General features: G+C 32.8%; 1 protein-coding gene across 1 annotated transcript in view; it reads right to left on the bottom strand.

The window, feature by feature from the left end:
* Positions 1-6,146, bottom strand: part of LOC106719822 (parapinopsin) — a 35,892-nt gene extending 29,746 nt beyond the window's left edge. The window contains exon 1 of the mRNA XM_045681066.1: positions 6,130-6,146. The gene's annotated coding sequence lies outside the window, so the exon portion shown is untranslated. The remainder of the gene's footprint in view (positions 1-6,129) is intronic.
* Positions 6,147-20,703: the final 14,557 nt, after the last annotated feature.

Genomic DNA, 20,703 nt, shown 5'->3' with positions numbered 1-20,703 from the left:
GAAAAAATTCAGTATACTTTATAAAAATACGTGTCGGTATGTAATATGAAAATGAAAATGAAAAACAAATTATTACAATGCAAAAAATTAAGTTTAGGTTTACACTGATCAGTTAAGCTAAGAAACTTTATGGATACAAAAGGGTTGCTTTTATCAGTACCCTCGCACTAGGCGTAGCCTGTATAGCGAGGATCCTGCTCTTAGACGACATCAAATTAACTAAAGAAAACATATTCAAGTGCCATTTGTCTTCTCATACTTCAGAGTTGTTATTCAAATCACTAAAGCAAGTTTCACTTAACTAAGTTGCTAATAAATTATTTTTCAATGAAATAATTGCGTAAAATGATATTATTTGAAATTTCATGTGATTTTTCCGCTGTAAGAATGCATGGTGAATTAAATAATAAAATTAATTTATCACTTTAACTCAAACAGAAAAAAATAGTTGACTTTTATTAATAACATCAATTTATTAATTTCCATCAAAACAAGCCGCTTAAGATCTCTATATACTCATATTTACGTTGACAGACTGACGTAACATGCTTTAAAAGGTCACATGAGTCACAAGATTTATTTTTTCAAAGTTTTTGATCGAAGCTTTATAACTTTAAGTTAATAATATTTTTGGTTGTGTCCTATTCTATATAAATATACGTTCACTTTGCTGACTATACACTTGGCTGTGAAGCCGACAGTTGTAGACATTTTAAAATGTCCGTCACGTAGACATTAACGCTGTGTAGGCCTTCGACAAATTAATTTAGGATCAAGTCTAGCTTGTAAGTCCATTTGTAGTCTGAAATTTCAAATTAAATTCATAAATGTACTTTGATTTTTATGATCTAGATCAGCCAAAACGGGATGAAAAAATACTTCAAAGTCCAAGTTTCAAAAAATGTGGTTAAGTGAACATAGACATAATTTTTGTTGACATGACATTTTTTAATACAAATTTTATTTTATGAATAATAATAATAACTAAATGCACACTTCAAGTTTCTGGTCATGCGTCAAGTAGTAATAAAATCCCAACATTGAAACTGGAGAGGCTCATATAATATATGGTTTTTATATATTTATTTATTCCGTATTTTAACAAATTAACGACTATCCGGTTTCCTGTATCCTTATCCCACTTATTTAGGGTCTTCGCATCATTTATAGCACATCACATATATAACCTAAATTCTAGAATAAGCATAATAATTTAATGAAATATATATGTACTTCAAAACATTCTTGAACAAGAAAAAATTAAAATTTTATAGAATATACGGTATTTTCACATTATTCATTATCAACTATTATGAATTTACGATATTTACATACCACATTGATAGAAGAAAGAAAGAAAGAAAGAAAGAAGAAAGTTTATTAACACAAAAAAGATTAAACCAAAAAACAATAACCTTATACTAACATAAAATTACACATAATTAATCTGGAATATTAAGTTACCATTTATGGTATTTAGGGTAATCTTGTGATGCCCACACTAGGCATAGCCTGTATCGTGGGCACCGATATTCAATAAAGAAATACAATATTCAGAACACAAAATAACAAAAACCCTCATTCACGGCATTTTAGCATTTAACAATTATAAGTTACTCCAGTATACAATTGAAAAATAAATAAATAAATTTAAGTAAATGGAAAAATAACAAAATAAAATTAATATAGATACTATAAATATGTATGTATGGTACGGATTTATAAATAGATAAGATATAAATATATTAAAGGATCTAGGATTGTATCTTCAAAAGGTACTCAGTATCTTTATAATCTAAAGTAAGCAGCCACTTCAGTAAGGTGGATTTGGCTTGTGGCAACGATTTCTTTAATAAATCGCAACGCTTTACTACCGAGTTATAAATATGAAATTTCATAAAGGAGCCCGTGCGTTGTGCAAAGTAGCATTTAACTGATGGCACGGGTAAAAGGTAGACTCTGCGAGACAGCCTACTTTTGTGTTCAGCGGATCCAAGCACACTTTTATGCACCATCATCACAGTTTTGTATATGTATAATTGCCTTACGGTAAGAGTGCCAGAATCTCTGTATAGATCCGTCGTGGGGTACCGATAAGGTTTTTGCATCATGACTTTTAAGACGGAACGTTGAGCTCTTTCAATTCGAATCATAGTGGTGGCACTCGCAGCGCCCCAGCAAGATATGCAATAAGTCAGAAGAGATTGGCACAACGCAAAGTATATGCTTTTTAAAATATCTAAGCTGGTCACATCTCGTAATTTTCTCATGATACCAATTACTCTTTGCACCCGAGAGGTAAGCGATTCAATGTGGTCTTTAAAAGTCAATTTTTCGTCTATGAGGACTCCCAGATATTTTACTACACTTGTTCTTCTCAAGGATTCGCAGTCGCAGACGACGGTGTTACAAAGAGAATGATGTAATTTAATAACAGTACTTTGATCGGGTGCAGAAGCTGCTGTTTTGTGGAAGCAGATATAGTTGGTCTTTTTTACATTAAGGGTCAAGAGGTTATTTTGGAGCCAGACACTAACTCGAGACATACCTAGCTGAGAATTTTGAAGAGCTTCTTGCCAAGTCAAACCATCAAATATGATTGCAGTATCATCCGCGTAGCATATAATATCTGCATTACCTATTGATAAATCATGGATATCATTTATGTAAATGGTGAACAGCGTAGGACCTATAATACTGCCCTGCGGGACCCCAAAACTGATGGACTGCGGGCTGCTCATGACTTGGCCAATCCTAACACATTGCATGCGGTCTGAAAGGTAGCTTCTGAACCAGTCAAGGGCAATACCTCTTACACCAATATTAAATAGTTTTTGTAAAAGGATAGGAGCAGACACTGTGTCGAAAGCCTTGGCCAAGTCTAAAAAGACAGCAACACAACATTTTTTGTCACCAAGTTTTGAAGAAACGGTGGAAATTAGAAGGGAAACTGCATCTTCAGTGCTCCTACCCTTTTGAAAACCAAATTGTCTCGGAGCAATAACATTTTGGGATCTCAGATAGTTAGCCAAACGGTTGTTAACAAGTTTTTCAAGCAATTTCGAAAAAGAACTTAGCAAGGAGATTGGCCTGTAATTCTCAATCTGTGTCTTGGGACCACTTTTATAAACAGGGATTACAGCAGCTAGTTTCCAGAGAGAGGGGAAAGTGCCACTTGTCATGCTCAAATTAAGGATAAAAGTTAATGGCATTAAGATAGCATCCTTAACGTGTTTTATTAAGAGGTTTGACCAGCCATCAATGCCTGTAGCTTTTCCACTTTGAAGAGACAAGATTAATGAGTTCACTTCTTCGCAATCTGTAGGGTACATGTAAAATGAATTTGGCGGTGTTGTTTTGGGTTGGACTTTTTTAGCAAGATCCGTTTCCGTCATACTGATATCTGATAAAATCTGATTTGCAAGACGATGACCAAGGGTGGAGAAGTAAACATTGTGTTGGTCGAGGCGCATACGGGTGGTATTTGTGTTGTCTGCTAACAATTCAGTGGGATCGTGCCTTTTGTGAGTGATGCCGCACATTGTTTTAATTGACCGCCATAGCTTCTTCGGATTATGTTTGTTTTCATTAATTTCATTCCTTTCATGTTGTAATCGTATTTTACGCAAGAGACTAACAAGAAAATTGTGGTACCTTTTATAAGAGATTTGCAGGATCATATTGTATGGTTCTAGCTTTGCACGATGATGAAGGCGGTCTCGATGTCTCATGCAACGCATGAGTCCTGAAGTAATCCAGGGCTTGAGGTTATATTGCGTTCTACTCAAACGGACTTCACACGTATGCCTTTTTAAAGTAGCAACTAAAACATCCGAGAACTTTTTAACAGCTTCCTTTACGTTAGTATTAGTTGTGACATCACTCCAGTCTCTCTCTGAAAGGTCATTTCGTATGCCAGTAAAGTCTCTTTTAAGCACAGTCCGGTTTGGTCGCCTAAGGTTATATTTATTAAGGCTCAACCCAATCATAACAGGGAAATGATCAGTAATATCAGATTGGCAGACAATACCTACTGGGGTTAGGTTACGATGAAAGTTAGTGAAGTATATGTGGTCGAGACACGATGACCCTCTGGTAGATTTGGTAATGGCTGGAGTAAATCCGTGCTCAGCTAGGAAGCATTGATATTCTAGGACTCGAGAACTAGTTTTATCCAATATATCTATGTTTAGGTCGCCAGCTAGGATCAAAGGTATACCATTGTTATTTTAAACATAACTCTCAATGGAAGATAGAAAATTATCAATGTTATGACATGACGGAGAGCGGTAAATGGCGAATATGGTGGCTATATTTTGTATATTAACAGCTAGACAATTAGCATCGTTGATGGTTGGCTCTATAATTGACGGGTTCCAGACATCACTAACGTAGACTACAACTCCACTGTTTTGATTAATATTACGTTCTGTTTTGAAAGAAGTGTATCCTGGTATTTGTGGGACAATCACAGTCTCGTTTAGCCAGCATTCTGTCAGGATGAGTACATCGAAACTTAAATCCGAACGTGTTAGTGCAATGAGAAACGTATCAAAGTTTTTTTGTATGCTTCTAATGTTAAGGGCAAGTAGTTTGAAATTATGGCTTGATGTAAAACATTCTTTACATGATTCAATTTCATGAACAACACGGCAGTCAACCTTTAATGAGTCCAAATTATCTACCAATTCTTCTAGGATTTGATTGAATTTAATACTAAAATTATCCACAACTGTGTATTAAAAGAAACATACGTTGTTGTTTTGAGAAAGCTGCGCAAATTAATTGTAAGTGAATGTTTTAAATAGTACTTACAAGTGAAATATAAATAGGTTTGATAATGAAGATCCTGAAATATAATAGTTAAAGTTGTAATATATACTAGCCAATTACTTGTAACAAATATTAAATGATTTAATACTATTAATTTATTAGACGACATGATTATATAGTCTATTGTACGTGAATATGGAGTATAGATGTGATAAACATAATAAAATATGGAACAGCATAACATATAATAAGATATAAAAGACGTTAATTATAATTAAATAAAAAACTGAACTTCAACCGCCTATAACTCTTTCTTGTTTACTTTTAAACTAGAACGAATTCAAATAGTGAAACCATAAATTCTTGTCAGTTTCACAACAAAGTTTTCTCATAACTTGTTCACTTCCTTGTAGCAGTATACTTGAAGTGAATAAAAGGATCATCTATTATATAATACTCCGTCAAGAGATTTATAAGTCTTTATGACGAGCACTAGACTAAGCATCCTCTGCGCCCGGACACCTAAAGTCCGGTGAAGCTGCAAATGCCTCATGACAAACAGTGACTACTGTCACAAAAAAATATTTCTTTGACAGCCTAAATTTGCAAACTGTTTACAACTTGATAACTTCACTCAAAAAGTAACTTTACTGAAAGAATATAGTTAAAGATACGTCTTGTTATGTTATCGCGTGTTTAAATTCACTATTCAACTAATGTTCTGAACCATATCAGAGCATAATTCTCAAGATTTTATTTAACTAGAGCACGAAAAAAAATCGTTTTAATGTTCTAATTTATCCCTTTGCAATACTTTTTACTAAAAATACAATAAGATTTTTCTATAAATATTCTGAATTTATCTTTTAAACTTTATTAAATATAGTATACGTGGGTAACAAGAACGCGAAGAAGAGATTAGCTCTCTGCCATATTATGTTCATCCTGATTACAACGAGTGCATATTTTTTTTTTGTATTGTATTTAAACTTTTTTTTTATATCTCAATGCTCTTATTACTTATTCAAATACATTGTAATTATCTAATTTTATATTAATCATATTTAAAATAGAAAAATAAATATACAAACGTATGAAATAGAAAGAAAATTGTGTTATAAATATTGTAATTTTTTTATATAACAAAAGCTAACAAAATATTGTTTACTTTCATTAAAAATAAATTTAAAATCAATAAAGTAAATAAGGAATATTATTAAGGAAACATTTAAAAGTATACTAAATTCAATAAAAATAAAAGACCAGAAATTACTGAATACTTAAAATCTTTTCATATTTTTGTAACTATTTTTTACTTAAAGTTAATTTAATGATACAAATTTTAATAACACTTACCAGGGAAACATATAGTAACCAACGAATGAAGAAAAGTTTAAACAATACACTTCCGTATTCCGCTATATCGAGACGAGAGTATCTAAAACACGCGACACGACATTCTCGCTAGCCGGTCGAATAGGCACTGAGTCTACGGAGAGTATGGCCGCCTACATAATGTATTTGTGACAAGTAATCCTAGATACTCATTTTACGTAATTAGAATATAAATAGACTTCTTTATATAGAGTTTTATCTTAAGATTGAGTTATTTTTGGGCGCTTTATCATGTTAAAAAAATACATGTCTCAATAAAAAAATGGTGACATTATAAGTTATTTAATAATTGGCACACACTTAAACTATTCTGTTTTTTTCAATTTTGATACTTATTATAAAACTTGCTGTCAACCGCGACCGCGCGCGCGGAATTAAAAAAAAACTGAATAAATAGCCTATGTGTTCTTCCAGACTATTTTCTACATCTGTGCAAAATTACATCAAGATCCGTTGAGATACCTTCAAACAAAAATCCATACATCCATCTAAATATTTACATCTATATATATAGTCAGAAAGTCGTGTTAGTTACACTATTTATAACTCAAGATCGGTCGAACTGATTTAGTTGAAAATTGATGGGGAGGTAGCTTAGAACTAAGAGACGGACATAGGAACTTTTTTATCTTGTGTGCTTTTTTTATTCCGCGCGGACGGAGTCGCGGGTAAAAGCTAGTTTATAATATTAGTAACATTGTATATGTTGGTACATTTGTAAGTTCTGTTGTCAAGGGCTATTCGACAAAACAGGTTAAAGGATAGGATTATCGATTTATATGTTGGTACACTAACAAGCTTCGACGAGAACTTTAATTTACAGAGGATTTCTGAGAAATTCCCTGTAGGCAAGGTTTTGTTCATGGTTGTATCAAACAACATATATACCTTTGATCTTTTGTTAAACTTGATACTGTACAGTTTTAAAATTAAGAGCGTTTTAAATTAATTTTAGACAAGGTTAATTATAAATATTATATACAAAAATAAGGTATAATACAAATTGTTTCACGTAAAGAATATTAAACTCTAGCTATTTTTTATAACTATAGCTTTAACCCGCAACTCCGTTCGCGCAATTTTAAAAATTGAAAATGTATTTATTAGTGGTTTTTTTCTTCCAGATTATTTTCTAGATCCATGTTAAATTTCACCTTTTTCTTTTTTTAACGTGGGGAAATGACTACGCATATCCGACTCTATGGGGCGAAGAGTCGGATTATGACGGACTCAAACCGACTAAAACCCCAAGGTGGTCGCCACCGGCGCTAACAAGAGGAGGCGGGATCTCCGTTCGGAACACAACCGTCACCCCTTAATCGCTTAGCTAGTACATGTTAAATTTCACCTAGATCCGTTATTCTGGAGATACTTTCTAACAAACATCCATCCAAAGGAGCGTCGGTGGCTCAGGGGAGCGTCGGTGGCTCAGGGGTTAAGCACTTGACTTGCAATCTGCAGGTCTTGGGTTCGAATCCCGCCATGTACCAATGTGTTTTTCGATTTTCGATTTACATATGTACATTTATCCGACGTTCTTACGGTGAAGGAAAACATCGTGATGCAACCTGCACATATCTGAGAAGAAATTCAATGATATGTGTGAAGTCAACCAACCCGCACTTGGCCAGCGTGGTTGACTATGGCCTAGTCACCCCTAAATTGGGGTAGGCTCCGAGCCCCTCGGTGGGGACGTATAGTGAGATGATGATGATCCATCCAAACTTTCGTATTTATATTATTACTAAGATTAGGATAGGTAATTTTTCGCTTGCTTTTTATTTTAATCAATTCCTTACGTAGGCATTAGATTATGTTGCTACTAAAGTAGATCTTCTTTTATTTATTTCAAAGTAACTTAACAAAGATAATTTCGAAGTTGCTGTTTTATCAACAACTTCCATATAAACAATTTTATAACATAGGTAATAAAACAAACTTCTTTATTTTTCTATCTATTTTTAGATCAAAGCGAAATTATCTGTTGTAAGATTTGTAAATAAATTTTAGATCAATGACATCATAGAAACTATTTTTTTCATCCATCTTCAAACTTCAATGTTTTCTCACCTTTGTTTTCTGTTTTTGCTTAGGCTTACCACTTATTATTTCAGTGTTTTATTTAACCTTTATATGTACGTTACTTACATTACAATATTCAAAATTTGTATACTAAATTCAATAATAGTTTACATACTAATATTAAGAAAGAATAACAAATATGTAAAATCATTTTATAAGGACCTTCGTAATTCTCAATTTAAGAGGATTGAGATAAAAAAAGGTCAAAAAGATTACATGGATATTCTCTAAGTAAAAAAGACCTTTTTGGAAAAAAAACTATTATATGAAAAACTTCTTAAGTTTACCTAATGACCTTTAAGGACATGAAAGAAGTAAACACATTAAAATAATGTAATGAATGAATAAGAGCTTTTTTTTTATTCCAGCAAGATGTCTGCTATTATAATTATGTACTCTTTATTCATAGTCTCATAAAGGTAATGGAGGATTTACAAATAAAAAGCGAAGGACTAGATACGAGACTTCACGATAAATCAACAACGTATTATATTATATTTAAATTAAATCCATGTATATTTATTATAAATCCAGGATACTAATTTTAAATATGTAATGTTGATGTTCAAATGTTAGTAGAAGTGATAGTTTTTTTTTTTTATGAAGAATTATTCGTATATTAGAAAATGTTGGCACTTTATATAGATAATATAAAATCAACAACACATTTAAAACACCATTGTTGCTGCAGTTTTATAATAACTTGGGTCAATCCATTCAGTAAACAGAATAATGAAAGACACATAATCTGAAATATTTTGTTTAGCGAATTTTCACTAAAAGACTTTTACAAAAACATGTCGCTATCTTCGTCACTCTCGTTCCATAAAGAGGTAACAGATATTTGCACAGTTGTTAGGCATTGCAAACTGACAGTTAATTTTAGACCTTTTTTCCTTGGCACCATTACCTTATAAGGTAAGGATGGGAAGGGGCAGTGGATAAAACGGAGGACTGGTCGAATAGAAAAGGGAATATTCCATTTCTATGCGATCCCTCAGGTAATGCATCTGCAATTGCGGATGTTTATGGGCAGCGGTCTTTTCACTATTTCGGTAGGTCGCCGTTTGCTTGTTTGCCTTAGAATATTAATCTTGTCTAATATATATAAAAGAAAGTCGTGTTAGTTACATTATTTATAACTCAAGATCGGTCGAACTGATTTAGCTGAAAATTGATGGGAAGGTAGCTTAGAACTAGGAGACGGACATAGGAACTTTTTTAACTTGTGTGCATTTTTTTTATTCCGCGCAGACGGAGTCGCGGGTAAAAGCTAGTAAATATATAAAAAGACAACATGAACCGGACCTAAAACTAAAATACAACTTAACTGTGAACACAATCAACAAACAGAAAAGGCATCAAGCAAATTTTAAATTACGTTAAAGTTGTTTAAGAACACGACACCTAATTAATATTCATAGTTATGCGACACGTGTTGCATACAATTACAACATAAGTTTATACACAAAATTAGAACCCATTCAAGTAGATGAATGGTGGGTTAGATACTATTGAAACGTGACAAAACTTTCATGAAGTTGATTTCGAGTATAGTTTAAACTGACAGTATTGTCCGGATGTAGCATGTTCCAATTAGAAACATAAAGTTTGTAAACAATGTTATTTATAACTTTGCCACTTAACGTCTTTTTTCAACGTATTATAGTTGGAGAAATAAAACAGTTGTAACTGATGTGGAATTTAACCTGTTAACAAAAAAAGGTTATTGTCACGAAACATGTTCATCGCAGCGGAATACGCCTTAATTACTTCAACGCTATATTAAAAATTGTGTGTTGACGTGAATTCTTACTTGAGTGAAGTGAATCTACAAATGAGCAATTTGAAAATATTCATTCATTCGGTCAATTATTCATTCATATTAATCAATTTAATCGTTCAAACTCGTTCTTGTGCGTGTTTGGTTAATAAAATAAATCTGTCCCAATTTTTGTCATCGAATTTTGCAAATTAAATTTGATCCACTTACCCACACACTGATTGAGACGAAATTCTACACACATGTGAAATGTAAAACTGCACATAATGCAATTATGAAATGGTGCTGATCTCATGATTGTTTATAGGAACTTCGCAATATAACCCCACAACCTCATCTAGTTTGGGCGCGTTTGAACCATCTTGACGAGTAGTAGTCAGAGTAGAGAGTAGTTAGTCTTTTTTATGTTTAGTTCTTTTATTTTGAACAGTTCTTTTTTATTATGTCACATACTATGACTGAAACTTTGCATAAGGAAAAGAAAATTTATTGAATACATTTTAAAAACCTTTATTAACTTTTGTATCGCTTATTTTGAAGACAGTAACTAATATTTCTTTTATAATTTAACTTTGATCACAATTTCTTACTATAATAAAACATGATTGATGTTTCTTGTGACATGTGCGATACTCGTATTTGCCTCATTACACGCCGCGTTAGTCTCAACGCGAGCAGATCCTAGTGGACGGTCTCGGAAGATTTAATATGTCCACCTTACCAACTCACATGCTTATTTGTTTTTTATTTATAAGTTATGAATATTATATTACTTGAAATTTTGTTTACGAATACAATGTGCATTTAACGCTTTCAGTTTAAAGGTTAAAGAGTTTTTTCTTTGTTTATATTTTTCGACACAAATCTTCCCTAATGTTCTCATATCATACAAAACTTTTATATAAATCAAAAAGGCAATGACAAACATCTTACTCATATTATAAATGCGAATGTTTAGATGGATGGATGTATGGAAGGATGTTTGAAAGTATCTCAGGAACGGCTAAACGGATCTTGATTAAATTTGGCACAGATATAGAACATAGTCTGGAAGAACACATAAGCTACTTATCAAATATTTTTATTAATACCGCGCAGACAGAGTCGCGGGTGACAGCTAGTTATTTAATAACGACAACTTAATGGTAAATCAAATCAATAAGTCCTATTGAACAAATATATTATATACTCGTATATTTCATAACAAATATCGCAATTACCAGTCTACAAATAGACATCACAGATAAATAAACGAAAGTATTTTGACAGGTTTGTAACTTATTCTGAGCTTTTTTTATGGCAAGGATTATTTATCTTGGCTTTAAGTTGACAAATGACAAGATCGCTAAAAGCTTTTTTTTATAGACCGACAAGTTTACCTGACCCGGTGGGAATAAGTTGAACTAAATTATAATAACTAACGCCTTCTGTAATATCAAAAAAATATTAAGAAATGTTTGCCGTTGATTTTTTATGCCTTGGTATTACATATTTACGGACATAACCCCGATAGCAGCTGGTCTGTCACCGGGCCAGATATCCTTATTAGACTATCTGATATTGGATATTTAAATAATCTTATTCGTGTTTATTTCAAAGCTTAAATGTGGTTTGTGGTTATATTACCCGACAGACTAAGGACGGTTACTTAAAATAAAGTAAAGAAAAAAACATCCTTATTTCTTCTGTGTGTTAAATCTTGGTTATTAATTTCGAATTCATTGCATAATTCAATCTTTCAAGATATTTTAAGTCTAATATACATGTTGGCCGAGCCTTGACGTCTGAAGGCCAATACCAACGTTTAGACAGTGCATTTGCATTGTCGTGCTATCGCTTAGCGAGTTTTACATTTCATTTTGATAAATGTCCACATAATTTTTATTGAAAGGTAACTACTTAGTAAAAATTAATTAATACAATAACAACATAACTCAAGTCCGTACCTCAGCGGGGTAGGCAGAGACCCCGGAGCTTCTTCGTAATACATACAACTACGTATTTATCCGAATACTTTATCAATCTGGGTGGTATTAATCTGTCTGGGACCTTAATTAAAAATTAATTAATTTTATGTAACTATATTTTATAATTAGTACATGGTCTTGAAAATGATTTCGAAAATATCTTGAACAATCTTGTATAACATTTCGCGGCATTGCGCCGACAAAGCTTTCACATAATTTCCTTTAAAACTTTTTTATTTCAGTAGATACACAAGAAAGAACAAACATAATTTTGAAATACGTCTGAGCTAAGCCAAAGCTTTCTTCTCGGGGATTATAAAGTATATTTATACTATGGATTCCACGGAAAATAACAAAGCAATAGACTTCGTGAAAATGTAAGACGTATAGTCAGCTATAAGGAGGCATTTACGCAGTTTTTTAGTTGTTTACAATCTTTTGCGGTCTATTATAGTTATCATGGATTTTCGCTGCCGAAAAATTTCTCTACATCTCATCTCAGTCATGATTAGTCTTAATCATGACTAATCATGACTAATCATTTTTTACTTAGTTTAGCTCACGGGTAAGAAAATATAGGTACTATGTTTATTGCCGTTTTTCAAATCTTTAATTTTTTCTTTTAGTTTCTTTTTTTATGTTATGAAAATAAATAATTGTGTATCGAATTGGAACATGTATTACAACTTCATACTGATTTTATGTGTTACATTTTCTTGTGTCACGTTTAACGTAAGATTTATTTCTATTTTGTGTCCGACATAAATAAGTTCGCTTCCTTTGAATACGCAACAGGTTGCGGTTATAAAGATTGAGCGGAGCGGAATTGAAAGAAGCCGAGCGGGAAAATTAATAGTGTTTTAATGATAACATAAAATCGTATATCTAGGTTAGAGCATATTGATAAACTGATAGGTCAGCTACCAACTTACTAGTAAGTAATTCGTTCTTCTTTAGTTTTATTTATCTAGATCCAAATCTATATTAAATCTTTCAGTATTGTCTTCTCTCATTTGTAAAGGATTTTTAATAAAATTTCGTAGCGAAAAAATTGTAACTTGTTATATCTGAAACAAACCTATAAACATTTGAAACAGGAATAAGGATTACAAATAGAGAAAAAACAATACTATCTTTGCATCACTTTAACCATGTCAATGCAATGGAAACGCAGCCTTATAATAGAAAATTAATAAAGTACGTGGGTCTCCCCTCAATGTATTTATTAAAAAAACGATTTGTAATAAGAAAGTCGGTATTTTAATATACTTCACATATTTTTTAAGCATCTCGAAACTGTTTTGCTAGAGATTTTTTTTTATTTGATATTTACGTAAAGTACTTTCATAACTGCAAAACCAAAATTATTTTTTCAGTATATTAAAAGGTTTATTTTTATCGTTTATCATCTTACTTTCTTTACTATCTTACTAATATTATAAATGCGAATGTATAGATGGATGTTTTTTATAGGTATCTTCAGAACAGATTAACACATAGGCTAAGTTGATTATAATTAACTTGATTTTTAATTCCGGGCGGACGGAGTCACGGGTAACAGCTAGTAATATTTAAAATGCGAATGTTTAGATGGATGGTTGTTTGTTAGAAGGTATCTACAAAACGGCTAAACTTATCTCGCTGAAATCTGTGTAAGTAACATTAAATAAGTTTCTAACTGAAAATGTTAATAATTTGTTCAGTAAAAGTTATTCAAATCACTGATACGTAAAATCTCGTTAAGTTATAATTATTATTATTAGTAACATCTGGATTCAAGTAGATAGATATTCCCAAATTACGCTTGGCCTAATTATACCTTTAAATAGAACTTAATTAATACGACTTTCTTTCAAAATTGATTGTTTCCATGTTCTTGAACTTCCACCAACTTTTTCGCAGTGCGTTGTTTCAATAAACTCTAACAACAAATACAACAGAATTCGACATGTACAATCGGGGAAACTGGCGGTATTCCACCTTAAAAGCAACAGTTTTTTGAACGTTTCGTATGTATTGAGAGTACAACGCAAAAACAAAAACTATTGGGACGCAGCTTTTTTATATGTATGCACAAAAAATTTCGATCGTTTGCGAACTCACTGCTACCTATTTGATTAATTATAAAAAGGGTCGGTGTTTGTCTCGTTGCAAAAAAACAAGGTATTCAACTTAATTCTTAAAATGAAACACCGTGGATTTCCGCGACTGTACATTCCATTGTATCCTGTAGTCTAAAGGGCTGAACCACTAATACGATTGTCAATAGTTACTCTCTAAGGGATACTGTTAGTCAGTTATTAATATTTTTTGACACCTAGTACTATGTCAGATCAGAAATAAACATTAATGTGACTACGTCTGTTTATATTAAATCCAAAAGACCTTATTAATGAATTGATTCCTCGAAAATATCTGAAATACAGTTTCCATAAAATGATTAAATTATAATAAATGATATTACTTCAGTATTCGTGTTCGAGAATAGTTTGTAAAAACTTATGGAAACAACTATAAAACTTACGTCATTCGTAATCCATTACGTCCATGGGTTCTAAGTAAAACTATAAATTTTCCTAAAGTACGATGACATTTAATACACCTGCTTAAGATGGATTACAAATGTATTACTCCAAAAAATACTGTTAGACACTGTTTAGTTAAACACGTATTTTAACCCTTTGACTGCCGCTTATTGATTTTGTTGACTTCAACTTGGTTTTATGTGTCACCATAAATATGTATTACCACAATGCTTTCGGTATAAGTACTTCATTATTTATTAGTAAAGATCGCATTTCGCAAGCATAGCTCATCATAATAAATGTTTAAAAACCATGATATGTCAAAAATCCGCGCCTTGCGCTAGTATTAAAATACAATCATTATTAGTAAAATACAATCCAAAAGATATCTTACTTTTTTACGGATAGGTTATAATTCAAATATTAGATTTAGTTAAATTAATCTCCAATAATAACTTTCAGTTTTTAATGACTAATCTCCAAACTCGTTCAAAAGTATTTCGGGTGTAACATAATGTTCAATTAAGTGTCTAGATTTAGGCCGAATTTCAAATCCTTTGATCCAAATTTGCCATATTAGCGAGTACTCTCCAATTGCCGTTAACTTTTCTTATATTATAAATGGAGGAATGTTTAGATGGATAAACCTTAAAACAAAGATACATCCGTATTATTGTTTGAAAGTATCTCCGGAACGGCTTAACCGTTCTTGATGAAAGGCACAGATGTAGAACATAGGCTGGAATAACGTATAGGCTATTTATTAAGTTTTTTTAATTCGGCACAAACGGCGTCACTGGCAACAGCTAGTGTTTAAACAAGTATAATCTACATTTTAAATAGTCCATTTAAATCCGATTCTTAAGTTTTGTATTTAAATAAAAAATAAATTGTCCACTGAAACAATCAAAGAAAAATCAAAGTCAACATAGTATTAAGCAAATTTCTTTAACGCAGTGATATTAACAAAGGACATCTCGTATTATATTTCAAAGAAAGATATCAAAAAAGATCAATTTACAAATAGAAAATATCAAAATTCTATCGAAAAGACGACTAAAATCACCTTCAGAATATTTCAGAATAATGTTCAACTATTTTAGCTAACTAATAATAAAATAATAATAATAACACATTTTCTTATATTTAATTAAAAAAACTTACGTCATTTTAAATTTGTTCATTGTAAGCTTATATCTATCTTCTATCTATATATATAAAAGAAAGTCGTGTTAGTTACACTATTTATAACTCAAGAACGGCTGAATCGATTTGACTGAAAATTGGTGGGCAGGTAGCTTAGAACCAGGAATAGGACATAGGATAACTTTTACCCCGTTTTCTATTTTTTATTCCGCGCGGACGGAGTCGCGGGTAAAAGCTAGTATATAATCTCAAAGTTTTTTTAAGATCGGTCGAACTGATTTAGCTGAAAATTGATAAGGTAGCTTAGAACTAGGAGACGGACATAGGAACTTTTGTTTTATCTTGTGTGCATTTTTTTTACTCCGCGCGGACGCAGTCGCGGGTAAAAGCTAGTTAACTATAAAACAAATTTTATATACATTCATCTCTCTTAACATGTTTATGAGTTTTTTTCTCATTACCAGACTTACAAGGCGGGTAATGAGAAAATGTTTGTACATGCTTTTCATAGGTGTATGTGTATATGTGTTGTATGTGTGTTGTGGTATGTATGTAAATTTCATTGAGTCCGAAATATATTCGTAATTATTACCAGAGTGTCATAGTCGTGTTTATTAGTTTTTACTTTTTTGTGCGATTTCTTATTTAAATAATTTTATTTAGATTAAATGGCTCACGCAGAGTGATATTAAAGTGAATAAAAGCGTCACTTAGTGTGATTTATTATAAGAAATCTATAAAAAGGGACTTTTTCTAGTGCCATCTCCTATCGTAGGTTTTTTGTTATTGGTTACTAAGCTGTATAGTGATAATTTTCCTACGTCTAGTAAGACCTAGTAAAATTTCAAAATCCTTGATTTTCCCCTGTATTTTAAAGGTTATATAACTCATTGGTCCACTCCTCATCCCCGGCCACCTCACTATCGCCGTGACTTTTACTCCCCGCGGTGTTTACTGAGATTAATTAATTAAATTATAAAATTGCGATGCATTATGTATAATGGACGGTGCGCCGTTGATGAAGTGGTTTGTTTGATGGCGAGTGGACGACTCGCTGACGTCCCGCAGATCGCGTACCGTCCACTCATGTCAACAAAACAACGAGCAAACCAAAGCAACGAGTGGATGCCGTGGCAATCGCGAAGCGGAACGGTCCCGGGTGAGGGGGTTAGCTGATGAATCGACATCAACCGTAGGAATGTGTTTAGTTACTTCAATAAAGACGTAAGCTTGTCACGTTTGAACATGTACGAAAATAGGAAATAAATTTACAAATGAGTACTCATGTTACAAGAAGGGACGTATCTTCACGCAAATTCACTTCGAATGCGATGATGTGTTGAATTATAAATAACTTTGCGCTCGTAAAAATGTCAATAAGAAGTCCATTTACAAAATTATGTTTTACTTTTTTAGTTTAATAAAACCTAAAAAGTAAATGTTCATGAACAGAAAGCTTTTTTTTATTATTTATAAAAAAGCCTATGTGGCAACATTTTGTTTTGTTTTTTTTCTCTTTACCTGTGACGTGTGTGCGTGCAATGGCGCCAAGAAGTTTGTAATGTTGAAGTTTAAAATGTTTATGTTTGTAATAAAAAGAGTCTAATATAAACAACAAACGAGTTTATGTTAAAAGTTAAGGTTAAAACTTAACCTTAACTTTTAACCTAACAGCGCGAAGTCTAAACTAACGCATTATACTTATTTAGTATACACAGAGCTGGGCATTAACTCGCTAATCCGTTAATCGTTAATTAACGAAGTTAACATTTTGCTTAACGGATTAACTTTTAAGTTAACTTCAAAAAGTGTTAACGCTTTTGTTAACTTCCGTTAAACTCAACTTCGTTAATAAAAGTCCGTTAATCGTTAAATTAAAAACTTGGAGACGTGCTGTCATTTTGTTTAAATAACGTGCCACGCCACGCTCGTAAATTCAGCTATGTCGGCGACTCGAATGGTGAACGAACGAGTTGATAATTGATATATGTGAAGTTCGCGTGCAACTGTGATGCATCAGGGCGTCCGGGAAAGACGTGACCAACAGGACAAAATCAAAAGAAAGTTCGGAATAGTATATTTCATTACGAGTATATAAAAGCAAGAGTATGTAATAGCCCACATTCCGAACGCTCTTCGTCCCTGTAATACGCCACTTTTTGAGCAACTGTATTAAAACAGTTTTGTACTCGTGCTTTTTCTTTAGCTTTTCCAAACTCGTGCGTTCTCTTTCTCAACTGTCAAAATAATGTCTATTAAAAAGAAAAAACCAACCACGAAGTTTAAACAAAGAAAAAAAATCATTGAAGTTTTTATGATTCATGCAAATATTTCTAAAAAGAAGCTCCTAATTTGTTGCAATATCAGATTTAATGATTCAATGAATTAGGTTAGGTTTCATTTTATTTCATATCATTAAATTTCATTTTCATTTCATATCAATAAAAATAATCTACTGAAGACTTGGCTGTTTTGACATAGTTCCCTTTGCCTACCCAGAATGGGTGAAGAAAACAAAAAATCTCTGTTTGTTTTCTTCACCCATTCTGGGTGTTTAAATTGCTTCATTTTTTCGCAACTGTATTAAAAATAGTTGTTTAGTACACGTGCGGAACTGTCATTACAACTTGTTCCCACTGTCAACCCTTACCTTCGGCTGCGCCTGAGCTCAGGTAGACATTTGTTGGAACTCTTTGCAACAACAGGATTTCCGCACTCGTAATGAAATATACTATAATGCATTCATACTTGTCTCTTAAACTAATGTGTTATAGAATGTATGGTTAAATTACTATTTTAAACAAGTGTCGCCACAGTAAGTGTGAAATTAGTATGAATAATTTTGGTATGGTTAACTGTTAACGATTAACTTTAACTTGCGTTAAATTTTCGAAAATTTAACGTTTTAACGATTAACGAAGTAAATTTTTTAATTAACGATTAACGAAGTTAACTTTTCGATTAACTGTGCCCACCTGTGAGTATACACATAATATAATTAAGTACAGTAAATTGTTTGACCAAGTAAGTGTTGTGCTAGAGATAGATTATTTATAAAGTTCGCAAAGTTTTTCACTTTTAAAAAGCTAAGTAACATCCTCGAGTATTTATTAAACCAGTACAAAACTATATATTTATGGTTTAAGATTGCTAACGTGCAGGTGGCCACCTGAAATCGCTAAAATATCGAAGCGAAGCTAGTGAATGTCCGCCGAAACCGTACCTCTTTCATAATACCTCTCGATCTTTTTTTAAAAAGTGAAACAAATTTTTTTTGTAAGTATGAAAATCTTCAGTAAGAAGTAGAGTTTTATAAACTTTTAAAAATTATGTACCACTAAAACCTCTTTTGCAATCTCTACAAATAAACATGAAACCTTATAACTTGAGCACCAGACCTTTATTGTTATTTTTATTAGGAAAAGTTTTAATTATAACCTTTTTTCTTTCATAATTACTTTATCGTGTTACAAAAAAGGAACTGTTACGTTCTTAAAATATCGTAAAAACTTTCCATTCAAACTCAATGACGTTGTTAGGAATATTGATAATGTAGTCACGATTTGATGTTATTTTATTTCTAGATGTTTAACCATGAAAAGAAAATCTAGATTTATTGTTAACTACGCATTTAGTTTCTAATGGATGTTGAAACAGACATATTTCATCACTTATATTTCATAACACATATGGAGGGAATTCTTTATTTTCTACACTTTTATATTTATGACGTTGTCTCTCTGACCTCTATAAATGGACTTGACAAAGGAAGTTGTATTTTGATTATTTGATTTTCGCCATTTTGGTGCCGATTGTAGCGATTTATAGCGGTGGTGTGTATTCGAACTAATAATATAGACAGAACTAGCTGTCGCCCGTGACTCTGTCCGCTCGGAATTTAAAAAAAACTTAAGATGTAACCAGAGCTGGGCATTAACTCGTTAATCCGTTAATCGTTAATTAACGAAGTTAACATTTTGCTTAACGGATTAACTTTTAAGTTAACTTCAAAAAGTGTTAACGCTTTTGTTAACTTCCGTTAATAAAAGTCCGTTAATCGTTAAATTAGAAACTTGGAGACGTGTTGTCATTTTGTTTAAATTAAGCGCCACGTCACGCTCGTAAGTTCAACTATGTTGGGCGATTGTCGGCGACTCGAATGGTGAACGAACGAGTTGATAATTGATATATGTGAAGTTCGCATGCAAGTGTGACGCATTAGAGCGTCCGGGAAAGACGTGACCAACAAGACAAAATCAAAAGAAGGTTAGAAATAGTATATTTCATAACGAGTTAAAAGCACGAGTGTAATAGCCCACATTCCGAACGCTCTTCGTCCTTGCAATACGCCACTTTTTGAGCAACTGTATTAAGAACACTTTTTTACTCGTGCTTTTTCTTTAGCTTTTCCAAACTCGTGCGTTCTCTTTCCCAACTGTCAAAATAATGTCTTTTAAAAAGAAAAAACCAACCACGAAGTTTTTATAATTCATGCAAGTATTTCTAAAAAGAAGCCCCTAATTTATTGCAATATCAGGTTTAAGGATTTTATTCAATGACTTAGGTTGGTTTCATTTTCCCGTAGGAGTCGCCAGATCTCCTTTCGGGCGCGTCCCCAGGTGGCGGATAGGGGGACGCCACCCTCAAATGGGTGGTATCGGATATCCGACGCGGACCAAAACTGGCTGGGTTTGGGGCGTACCCTCGGTTCCTTCAGGAACTGAGAAACGGCCAAAGGTGGGGACCTGCGAGTCGGGTTTCAGGTTGCTCCCTGATTCCTTCTAATAGAGAAGAAACATGGGATGTGATTAGCGCGGTGATGTGTCAAGTACACTCGGCTTCAGTCGACACCGGGCAACCCGTAGGCAACGGAATCGGGGGCTCTGCAGGAGTTCTGAAGAGCTGCGAGGAAGACAACCTCTATAAAAAATAACCCCAATCCTAAGGTCTCGCGTGCTGATAGGATGAATGGCTGGGGGGGAACCTAGTCGCTAGCGCTAACTGGGACCACACCCATTAAAGGAAACCCAAA

The sequence above is a fragment of the Papilio machaon genome, chromosome 14 (genome assembly GCF_912999745.1).
Source record: "Papilio machaon chromosome 14, ilPapMach1.1, whole genome shotgun sequence".
Lineage (NCBI taxonomy): Eukaryota > Metazoa > Arthropoda > Insecta > Lepidoptera > Papilionidae > Papilio > Papilio machaon.
Note: the sequence above shows the minus strand (reverse complement) of the source record. Positions and strands in the feature narration are given on the sequence as shown.